This window comes from Podarcis bocagei (genome assembly GCF_964188305.1).
Source record: "Podarcis bocagei genome assembly, chromosome: 1".
In the NCBI taxonomy this organism is placed as follows: domain Eukaryota; kingdom Metazoa; phylum Chordata; class Lepidosauria; order Squamata; family Lacertidae; genus Podarcis; species Podarcis bocagei.
In genome coordinates, this window is record NC_138125.1 from 94,318,777 (window position 1) to 94,330,843 (window position 12,067).

The 12,067-nt window shown below is 42.6% G+C and overlaps 1 long non-coding RNA gene across 1 annotated transcript; it reads left to right on the plus strand.

Moving 5' to 3' along the window:
* The first annotated feature begins 298 nt into the window (after nucleotides 1-298).
* On the plus strand, nucleotides 299-10,516 carry LOC308584337. Its single transcript, XR_014006777.1, has 4 exons — nucleotides 299-373; nucleotides 1,479-1,551; nucleotides 4,733-4,791; nucleotides 10,408-10,516. It is a non-coding gene; the product is annotated as an uncharacterized lncRNA (long non-coding RNA).
* Nucleotides 10,517-12,067: the final 1,551 nt, after the last annotated feature.

Here is a 12,067-nt window from a genome sequence, read left to right on the forward strand (position 1 = left end):
AGACATAGGTTAGTAAAATAATTGTCACGAAAGGTGGCCTGTTTCCTGAAGTGGGGTAATAGTAAAAAAATGAAAGGAGAGATTCTGCCAGGTTAAGAATTGAATTCCTTTAGGATTTTGATTCAATCTCAACTTTAGGAACATCCAAACTGGTGAGTTGAAGATGTGGATTGAGTCAATCAGTGCAGACTTTGGCACAGGCTGACATCATAACAGTGCATTTGTTATGTTAAGCGGCAAGGGCACAAGGTATGTAGGACAAGCCAGAAGAGCTTTAGCAACTTTTACTGGTGTACATAAGAGTAAAATTCATACCGATGCTTTGGAACATCCGAAGACTTCACATTTTGCAGAATGTAAACCTACTGCTGAGGTGCTTATTTATTTACTTATCTGTAGAACAGGCACACATGCCTCTGTGTAAAGGGCAAGATCCAAGTCGAACATTAGAGATATGTTAGACATTTTGGATTTTCACACTGAGTCTTAATGGACTCAACAGCAAACTTGGATTATCTATGTTGCTTTAACATCTGTTTATGATAATCAAGGATTAGTCACATGAGAAAGCATAATCACAGCTATAATAGATTATGTTTAATGAAAGTGGTATTTATTCTCTTTCTCTCTGGGAGGCATTCTTAGAGTTTTCCTGATGTTCCTAGAGTTCATTATGGTATTGTTTTCATATTTTGGGTCTTTTTATTATGTATTTTTATCTGAAGCTAGAGCCACATCACCTCCTTGCCACCAATCCACACCAAGTCAGCCGTCTCCACTGCTGCCTCGCCTTTTCCAGCTTGCCTTGTTTATTATTATTATTAATTTAATAATTACATTTAGATCACACCTTCCCTCCAAGGAGACCAAAGTGGCACACAAATAATGGTTCTCCCCTATGATGTTGATTAGGCTGAGAGACAGTGATTAGTTGGATGTTACCCAGTGGGGATTTGAACGCTGGTCTCCAGTCTGGCACTCTTAACAGGTACACCACATTATTGAAGGGGACTGCTGTCAAGGAAGTCTCTCAGCAACCCTAGGCCTTACTGCATGCCATCACAAGCAAGCATAGCCATAGCCAGTTGGCACTGGAAGCAGTATAGTGGATACTGCTGCTCACGCTTGAGGAAACCTTTGGAGCTCCATTCCTCATAGTCCTTAAGCCTGAAAGTTAGGCTACTTGCAAAGCTTCTTCCCTCAATAAGGTTTGAATTTGGAAAGATGCAGGCAGAACTAGTGGCTGGGAGGAGTGGTAGCAGAGAATTGAGCACCTATTAGCCAAACTTCTGAGGGATCTAGGACTGATTCAGAGGGGGCTCAGACTGGTGAAATTCCCTTTCCAAGCCTTCCCATCATTTCTAGATTTGACACCATGATTAAATGAATGCTTGTGTGGCAAACATGGTTTACAGTCAGCTACATGCAGATTCTGTTGGGATCCCCTTACTATGGGAGTTCTCTGCTATATCTTCCAGCGTCATTATCACTCTTTTGAGTCTCTCTGAATCCTGAGGAACACAAAGGAGCAGCTGCTGTTCTACAGGAATGGTCAGTCTTTCAGCAATATAGCTCCTATATCTTAGGTCACAAGGGCTGAGCTTCATGTGGGACAGCAAAAGGGGGAACGGGGGAGAAGAAGGGGTAGGAAAGAGAGGGGAATGGCAAAAAGAGTGAAATAGAGGTGACCCCACCCACCCACCTCTGGTCCCCCTTGCTTTTGGTTCCATTGCCACCCATCACTGGTATAAAGGTAAAGGGACCCCTGACCATTAGGTCCAGTCGTGACTGACCCTGGGGTTGCGGCGCTCATCTCGCTTTATTGGCCAAGGGAGCCGGCGTACAGCTTCCGGGTCATGTGGCCAGCATGACTAAGCCGCTTCTGGCAAACCAGAGCAGCGCATGGAAACGCCGTTTACCTTCCCGCCGGAGCGGTACCTATTTATCTACTTGCACTTTGACGTGCTTTCGAACTGCTAGGTTGGCAGGAGCAGGGACCGAGCAATGGGAGCTCACCCCGTCACGGGGATTCGAACCGCTGACCTTCTAATCAGCAAGCCCTAGGGTCTGTGGTTTAAGCCACCCGCGTCCCCTATCATTGGTATACAGGCCCCCCATTAATCCTTGAGGGAAAATAGCTCTCAACAGAAAAAGCTTGCCCTCCTCTGCTTTAGGTTTTAATAATTAGGCAGAAGATGCCATTTTAGTAGTTTCTGAAAATTTGTACCTGCCAACCTTCAGTCAACACTTAAACACAACTGAGGCTAGACATTGCTATTATACTATAAAAATGATTTGACAACCACTACCATCCTTTCTCATAAAGCAAAAACAAACAGCTTGAACAATGGCATCCTTTTTTGAATGCTACCGTTTGATAACTGCACATACGCTTCCATACACTAAAGAGTTTGCCTTTGAATTTAATGGATAAAAAAAATTGGTCTGTGTTAGAAATCAGCTTCATCTGAATGTTTGGCTGTATAATTGTTTATTCTGAAAAAGAAATTATACAATTCACTAGCACGGCTGCCAAATTTCATTGTGACATAAAGAATATTTTTATGAGCAGGTAATAAACCTTTGGAAAGTGAGATTTGCAAGTGGATTGCTGACATCGGAGGAACAACTAGCAAAAACATGATATATACACCTATCACAAAATAACACAGCATTTCAGAAACGACTATAAATCAGTAGCTCCCCTTGCTGGGTCAGGGGTGGACTAGGAGTGATTTGATGATTGGTTTTAATGGCTATATCCTTTAGCTCGCTTGGTTATGGGTGGACTTATTTCAGTGACCTTTTACCAGCACTTAAAATCAGAGCTGTGACAGCATGCTCAATGGAGGAGACTTCCATAGCAAACAAACACAGTGAAGTGGGAGGTGGGTGGGTGGGGGAAGAGCATGGGTAAGGCTACATCTGCACTATACATTTAAAGTAGTATCATACCACTTTCCCCAAAGAATCCTGGGGACTGTAATTTGCTGAGGGTGCTGAGAGTTGTTAAAAGGTAAAGGTACCCCTGACCATTTGGTCCAGTTGTGACCGACTCTGGGGTTGCGGCGCTCATCTCGCTTTATTGGCCGAGGGAGCTGGTGTACAGCTTCTGGGTCATGTGGCCAGCATGACTAAGCTGCTTCTGGCAAAACAGAGCAGTGCTCGGAAACGCCATTTACCTTCTCGCCGGAGAGGTACCTATTTATCTACTTGCACTTTGACATGCTATCGAACTGCTAGGTTGGCAGGAGCAGGGACTGAGCAATGGGAGCTCACCCCGTCGCGGGGATTTGAACCGCCGACCTTCTGATCGGCAAGTCCTAGGCTTTGTGGTTTAGACCACAGCGCCACCCACTTTCCTAGTGGCACCTGCATCCCGTTGTTAGGAGATCCTTATTCCCCTCACAGAGCTACTTTTCCAGAGTTCCCTGGGAAGAGGGATTGGTTGTCAGGCCACTCTGGAAATGGCTGCTCCATGAGGGGAATAGGGGTCTCCTAACAACTCTCACACTCTTCTCCCATCCAGACAAGCAAGAGGCATTATCAGAGAGTCCACAGACACTGTATAGCAAGGCAAAAACACTAAGGGTGTGAAGCAGGTGGTGGGGAGGTAGGGGTGTGGTATGTGGAGAGCCCCAAGGGCAAGGTAGACAGGCCTGAGATTCCCCATTCCATCCCTAGGCCTGAGATTCCCCATCCTTGGACTAAATGCTTTATTGGGAGAGGGCATTCACAGCCAGCAGCTTCTTATAAGATCTATGTAATCCAATTCAGGAGTAAATATGGTGATTTGTAGTGGCTCCAATCCAACCTGGATGGTCTGGGGAGAGTCCAAAATTTATTTAGAGCCTTGTACGGTCATGGCATGTGCCTCTCCCTTTCTCGCTCCCAATCATATGTTTAATCAGGGTTTAAAACCCTTATTCTTCTCCTCTGACCATGTGTTTAATCAGGATTTAACCCTCTTTGACAGCCCTGGGTTGACCCAATCCAACCTGAAGTGATCCAAGGCTGCCTCAACCCAATCTAAGCAAATTGGCCCAATTCAGTTCAGGTTCTGAGATTTGGCTAGATCTGGTGTACAGCCCTAGTAGTAATATACAATCTATGTATTTATTTATTCAGATTTTTATCCATATCCGTATTATTTATTTATCTACCACTTAATGTTCTTCTAAGTGGTTTGCAAATCATAAAACCAATTGAACTGCATTGTTAAAATACAGATTAAAGTATCCTATAAAACAATCCATTAAAACATTAATATTGCAAAGGCACATTGTACCGTTCCCAAATGCTGTAACAAAATAACCTCTAGAATGCAACAATAACTAACAATTAAAGCCTCACTGTTGGTGAAATTCTACACCTCTTTGTATCCCAGGACCACCCACCCTAGATCAGAATGAGACTTAGCTAGTTCAGAACATAAGAAGGGCCTGCTGGGTCAAGCCAATGACCCATTTAGTCCATCATTCTGTTCTCACAGTGGCCATTCAGATGCCTGTGGGAAGCCATAAAGAAGATCCAATCTGAGCCAAGATAATCCACAGCTGAAGCAACCAGGACCCAGGAGACCATTCCACTGTCAAATAGCTCTTACTGTCAGAAAGTTATTCCTGATGTTTAGTTGAAATCTTTTCTTCCAATTTGAAGCCATCTTCCATGTGACAGCCCTTTAGATATTTGAAGATGGCTATCACATCTCCTCTGTCTCCTCTTTTTCCAGGCTAAACATACACACAGCTCCTTCAAGCACAGACAGTGTTGCCTCTGCTACAACACCAGGTAATCCTCAAAATCACTTTGCAGCTCAGGGGAAACCAACCTGTTGCAGCGAGCCACTCCTGGGGAGTCACACAATCAAATGTACTTAGTGCTTTGCTTTCCCAGTAAATTCCATGTAATTCCATAAAGAAAGGTGAATTGCCCTTTCAGTCCACTTGAATTGCTACCATTCTCTGACAGGTGACAACCTAACTAGGCTCCAAGGAGAAGAATCCAAAACTATTAGCCTACCCATTGCAACACCTTCTAATTAATTTGGACACAGATAGTTGGGTTACGAAAAGGAATGTGCTCTTGCCCGGGAATCATTGCTCCAACCTTTGCTATCGACTTTAGTTCCTCCTTCCGTGGAAACGCTCAGATATACTAAGTCTGATGACTTGAAAGAAGTTGTGAGGTTTTTGGCTGAACCAGCATTTCCACAAATATCTAAATGCTGATAAATATATGTGCAAGTGGCCTGCCCTCAAAGTTGATGAATTTCTGGACATCCTTTAGACATTTTTGCATTTAGAAAAGAAGCTAATATTTACACTTTGCACTCAATTCTTACAAGTTACTTCTTTATGCATTGATGCAGGCTGTTCATCCTCTCTCCCTTAGAGGTCTGCGGCATAATTTATTTATAGCATAAACCTGGACGGATGGGAATTAGATGTGGTTTGATACTTTTATGTTTCCTTAGCTCCATCCAGATGCCAAATTTACATCTGCATGAATATAGAGGGTGTAAAGTTAAACAACATAAAAGAAGCAGCACGCAGCTAAGACATAATATTTAAATGAGTTGTTACTTAGATTATACAGAGACATTTAATAGTCCCTGTATCTCTTCTCCCCCAAGCCAAAGTCTTTAGAGATCCCTTCTTTTCATTCCTGTACCATAATAACCATTATTTACCTATTAAAATGCTACTTAACACAACAGGGTTTCTGCCAGAAGAACTTTTCCTCCTCTGCACAAAATTATTCTGTAAAGGAAATGGTTCTAGGAATCTCCACAGCCCTAGTTAATGCTTGTCAGTGTTGAATCTGTTCTTGCGTGCCAAGGCCCCATGACCCGCAGTTCCCCAGTGGATAAATAAAACACACTAAAAAGCAAATTTTGGTTTATGGGTTCAAATACTTTATTGGTTACAGATGCAAGCAGTTTGGCTTAGGCCTCTGGTAAAGCCAGACTATCTCTCAAAGTTGTGGCGATTGTTACGAGGTAGGCAAAAACCAAATGGCTGGAGCCAGTTGCCAAGTGGAAGAATTTCCGCCCCATCCCAAAATATGGTGACCAACATTTGTCCATAGCAAGGCCGTATTGCAGCAAAGCAGAAAAAGATGGCTGGTAGGTGGGAGATCCAGCATACGGCCCAAGAGGACAGTCTCCCCGCTGCGCCGTGGTTTAAATTCCCTGTGGTCACACCCCCTGCCAGCGCTGATTGGTTAGTGGGGCCCTGCCCAGTGCCACTGGCATGGGCAAGCGGTAGCGAGGAGGGCGCAAGTCTCCATCCCCTAGCTGGACCACCATGGGGCCCAGGGCCCAGCCACAATGCCACCCACCAAATAAGGTAAGTGGACTTGTAGCAAAGGGATGGGAAATCTGTGTTCCTTCAGAAGTTGCTGGACTACAGTTCCCATCATGTCTAACCAATGGCCATGTTGGCTGGGGCTGATGGCATTTAGAGTCCAAATTTAGAGGAGGGACACAGGTTCTGCACCCCTGGTGTGGCAAAATCTGTTACTGTCAAAAAGTATGAAAATCTAAACTCCGGAAGGGTTATGGACCATTAACTCATGGGAATAATGTCTATATTTTCCACTCCCTGCTGCTCCTTTCAACAGTCTTGTGTTTCTGCTTCCATGTTCCAACTAATCCCTGCCCCATTTCTGATTCCCCTTGAGCTGCCAAATTGTCAAATAAACCACCATATTTCTCAATTAAAATATTCTTAAAAACTAAGCATACATCTACATTTTCTGCAGCTTGTTCTTATTTCGGCCCACAGGTAAGTTGTTGCATTTAGAGGCTATATAAGCCATGCACTCTGCAATGGCTCCATTCAAATGAATACAGTCATCCCAGCGTAGTTACATCATATGTACAGCTCTTTAAAGAATGCAGTAGACTTCTGAATCAACATGACCGCCTCTAGTACCTAGTATAGGGCTGAGGGAAGAAAACAAAGAATTGGCACCGGTGAAAGAAATTAAAACTCAGAATTATAAAGTAGGGTGTGTTGATAAATAGGCATCTGCCAGGGGTTTGCCTAGCCCACAGGCACTTATAATGAAGACAGATTTCAACAGCTGCTCGAACAAATGTTTAATATATTGAAATCATTTATGTTCATTTGTAGCAAATAATTACATTACAAAGTAGCTATTCATTTGAATTACTTTAATAATTGTAGATGTAATTGTTTTAAATGTTGTATTCAGGAATGCAACCCACAACAAGACATATTTCACTGCATGATGAGAACCAGGCAAGAGACAAAGGAGGCAAGACACACTTAGGTCCGTTTGAACTGGAATCCTTTAGCCAAGACCACACAACACAGGGACAAAACAGGGCTGCTGGGCACGGGCCTAGCCAGGATTTTGGTTGGGAGGAGGCAGAACCTCAGTTAGTTATGCATTTTTATTGATTAGGTGGAGGGCAGCTGCCCCTCCCTGACCCCCCTTGACTATGCCCATGCTGCTGGATCAAACAAAAGGACAATCAAGTCCCATATCCTGTGGGATCAGATGCCCTCTGGGAAGTAAACAAGTAGGACATGGGCACAACAACACTCTCTTACTTGTGGTCCCCAGCAACTGGTATTCCTAGCAATACTGACTCTGTGCCTCAAGGGTATACACAGCCATCCTGGCAAGCGGCTCTTGACAGACTTATCCTGGTTGCTCAATAATAGTTCCTCTAAAGTAAACGGGACGGACCCAGAATTAAACACCTTCTCTCTTAGATACCAGTTGGGATTTTAAGGTCTAACAGAGTTGCCTTATTGATGGCAATGCCACATTTCCCAGGAATTTGATATGTGGCAACTCAAGAAACGTTCTTGATACATGCACCCTGTTTGTGGACAAATCTCTCTCTCCAGTTGGCGGCAAGTCTTCCAAGTGTAGGGTGCTGTGCAAACTGCTACTTACTCACTCAGGCTTCCGGTTGAATCTGTGTTGTTGCACTTTGTAAATAGTTGTTTGGTTGTGTATGTACCGACATCAGTTTGTCATAGTTTATACGTTGGCCGACTATGATTTCATTGAGTTTTATTGGTAGTGTACCCTGTTTTGGGATTGTTTTATCATGGAAAGTGAAAATCGATTTTTATTTTAAAAGCGAATGAATCAGTAAGTGACCTTCCAGGTCAGAATGGATAGCTATATTGTAGTTGCTGAAAGTTATTTAGATTTTTGTTGCTGTTGTTTATTCTATAGCAGCTACATGGCTCCGTAGCAGCAGGTGATCTGAAGGCAGTGATGGGGAATCTCTGAAAAGTGGACCTAAATTGAAACTAAAACTAAGAATTGCAATAATCTCCCCAGTAAAGAGCTGCAAGTGTCTTTTCTGATGGCTTGAAATATTTCCTAACTGTGACAATAATGCAAATGTGTGTGTGTGTGTGTGTGTGTGTGTGTGTGCCCACACCAATTTTTGTAATTATACCACTTGCAATATAGACAAAAAAAATACAGTATGGAAAGGCTATCTCAAAGCTTGTTCACTGATTGCCCTTCAGTCTTCCTTGATAAATGGGGATTAGCAAGGCTATTTGTGGTGGTGTAGTGGTTAAGAGCGGTAGTCACGTAATCTGGGGAACCGGGTTCGTGTCTCCGCTCCTCCACATGCAACTGCTGGGTGACCTTGGGCCAGTCACACTTCTGTGAAGTCTCTCAGCCCCACTCACCTCACAGAGTGTTTGTTGTGGGGGAGGAAGGGAAAGGAGAATGTTAGCCGCTTTGAGACTCCTGAAGGGGAGTGAAAGGCGGGATATCAAATCCAAACTCTTCTTCTTCTTCTTCTTCTATTCATGTTCAAATAGAGACAAGACAACCTTTGCTGTTTTACAACAGGAAGCAAAAGAGCTGCTGTGTTTTCCCAGTGACTGAATATTATTCTCTATTTCCTCTAAGCAGCACAAAGGCTGACGGATCGTACAGCAAGCAAAGAAGTGAAAAGAGAGACCAAAAAATTATCCATCCCCATTATCTATAATAAGGGATGGCAGAGAAATTCATTTCAGTTTGCATTTAAAACCTACTGAGTCCACATTTTCCAAAATAATATGTGAACCAAAATACAGCCACTCTTTGATATTCACACTTCCCTTAATTTCACGGTGCAGAGAGAATTCCCTGATTTGAGCTGAAAGAGATCTATAGTGAACCTTTTCCCAAGCCTTTTCTCCTATCTGAACTCCCCAATTGTGTTCCCACTAGGACCAATGATTTTGGCCTGAGATAAAAGTAGCATTTAACAAAAGTTTATACAACAATGATACTTTTAACTGTCTTTGTTTGTGTGAGGTTTTACTGGTTTATGGGTATATTATTATTATTATTATTATTTCTGCTTTTATGGTTTTTTAATTGTTATTTTTATCCATGGCTTGTATTTAACTGTTGTAATCTGCCTTGAGGCTTTGCAGTATGCCAGGAGATAGACCAAAATTAGTTTTTGTTGTTTATTGCCCTGCACGCCTTTGACTTCTATGACGAAGGATAGGATAAAATTATAAACAGGGGAATCCCCACTTACGTGGGGGTTCCATTCCAGGATGCGTGCAAGTGGGAACCCCCCTGTTCCGCCCCTGCTCTGCCCCATTCTACACCCATTCTGGCCCTGCCCTGCCCCCTTTTGGCACTGTTTTCGTGTCATTGGGAGCATGTGCCCTGATCATATGCAAGTGGGGATACGCCTGTATATTTAAAAGTCACCCATCTGCTGTTGCAGACATTTTGTAAGTTTTTATCTTATTGCCCAGGCTTTTCCAGGTCTGTAAGTCTAGACCCTGTTATTCCTGAATTCCTCTTTTTTAAATCGGTTTTTACAATACCATTTTATTGTTTTTACATTGAATTTTTGTTCACCACTCAGATTATAATATGTTAAACAGTTCTGAAATGCTTTTCAGTTCAATTCAAAGTGGTGTGTGTAGACACACTGTTGTTTTAATTCCACTTCCAGCTGACCATGGAAAAGCAGCCCCTCAGCCATGATAAAGGGCCTTGTTGTGGAAGCAACTTTTCAAAAAAAACAAGGAGGCAAAATGAGAGAGCAAGAGAAATGAGAGCCCCGAGGGGGGGAAGCTTCAAGAGTGTTGATACCACTTTTGAAAGGTCTCCTGCCTCTTCAGTATAAATTATGAGCTTCCTGATGCAGAAAATAAAACTTCTGGATTCACTGGAGGTCTTCCAGAGCAGGACCCTCTTCCTCTGCCCACATATCGACTGCCTTATTTTAGATTCAGAAGAGTAATCTTGCAGGGTCTTTTTAAGATTGTAAGGGGGAATAGGCCTTATTTACTGCCTTCATTTTTGAGAGGAATGTGCTCTTTTAGGACTTGTGTAGCATGCAGCCTACCCCAGAAAAAAGGTTTTTATTTTCCTTTTAAACCCAAGGAGCTGATTTAGGAGACTGCAAGGGAGATGCAGGGAGTCTTCACTGAAAATACATCGATTTGCTGCAGGCTGTGGAGCAAAAGAATTGCCACTGTTTTGAGGAATGGGGGACAACTTTGTTCTAAAAATCACAGTAGTGTTTTCCCAAAGTGTTTATGAAGCCTAAATAAGTTGGTCAGGTGTGGTTACTGTGGGATTTTATTTGAGGTTTTATTCAATTTTATGTATTGTAAGTGAACACAGAGCTTTACATACACAACAAAACCACCCAGAAGGAAAAGAGAGAGAAAAGAGAGCCAACTTATTGATTAAATTTGTATACCATAATTCATCCGAAGATCACAGGGCGGTTCACAACATAAAAATAGAAAATGAGAACACAAAATACAAAATAACCACTCTACCACAAACACATTTAAAAGGTCATACATAGGATGTTTAATTATCCAAAGACCTGGTTATATAGAAATGTTTTCACCTGGCACCTTATCCATAATCAATCATCAGTACTCTCCATCATTCATAGTTCACATATTTCTCAACATAAAAAAATTCCTTCCAGTAGCACCTTAAAGACCAACTAAGTTAGTTCTTGGTATAAGCTTTCGTGTGCATGCACACTTCTTCAGATACACTGAAACAGAAGTTGCCAGATCCTTCTATATAGTGAGAAGGTGGGGAGGGGTATTACTCAGAAGGGTGGTGGGAATTGGAGATTGGCAGATAGCTGAGATGAGCCTGTTGATGACTCTTAACGACTGTAATAGGTCTTACAGGAAAAGGCAAGGGGTGAGCAGGTGAGAAATGGCTTAGTCATGTATAATGAGATAAGAATCCAATGTCTCTGTTCAGACCAGGTCTCTCCATGGTTTTAAGTTTGGTAATGAGTTGCAATTCAGCAGCTTCTCTTTCCAGTCTATTTCTGAAATTCCTTTGTAGTAAAACAGCTACTTTGAGATCTTGTATAGAATGTCCTGGGAGATTGAAGTGTTCTCCTACTGGTTTCTCTGTTTTGTGATTCTTGATGTCAGATTTATGTCCGTTTATTCTTTGGCGTAAGGTTTGGCCTGTTTGTCCAATATAGAGAGCTGAAGGACACTGTTGGCATTTGATGGCATACACAATGTTAGACGATGAGCAATTAAATAGTCCCGAGATGGTATGTGTGATGTTGTTGGGGCCAGTAATGGTGTTGTCCGGGTGTATGTGGCAGCAAAGTTGGCATCTGGGTTTATTGCAGGCTCTGGTGCCAGTGTCCGTGTTAAGTCTGGTTGTAGTATTATTGTGGGTTAGGAGTTGTTTAAGATTGGGTGGCTGTCTGTAGGCAATGAAAGGTCTTCCTCCCAGAGCTTGAGAAAGAGAACTGTCATTGTCCAGGAGAGGTTGTAGATCTCTGATGATGCGTTGTACTGTTTTAACTTGGGAGCTGTATGTGATGACTAGAGGTGTTCTGTTATTTTCTTTTTTGGGTCTGTCTTATTTCTCAACACTTCTGGTAAAATGCACACATTTAAACCATTCCTACCAGCAACCTAATACAGTGGTACCTTGGTTCTCAAACTCCTTGATACTCAAACAACTTGGAACCCAAACACTGCAAACCCAGAAGTAAGTGTTCTGGTATGCGAACTTTTTTCGGAAGCCGAACGTGCTCTGTTTT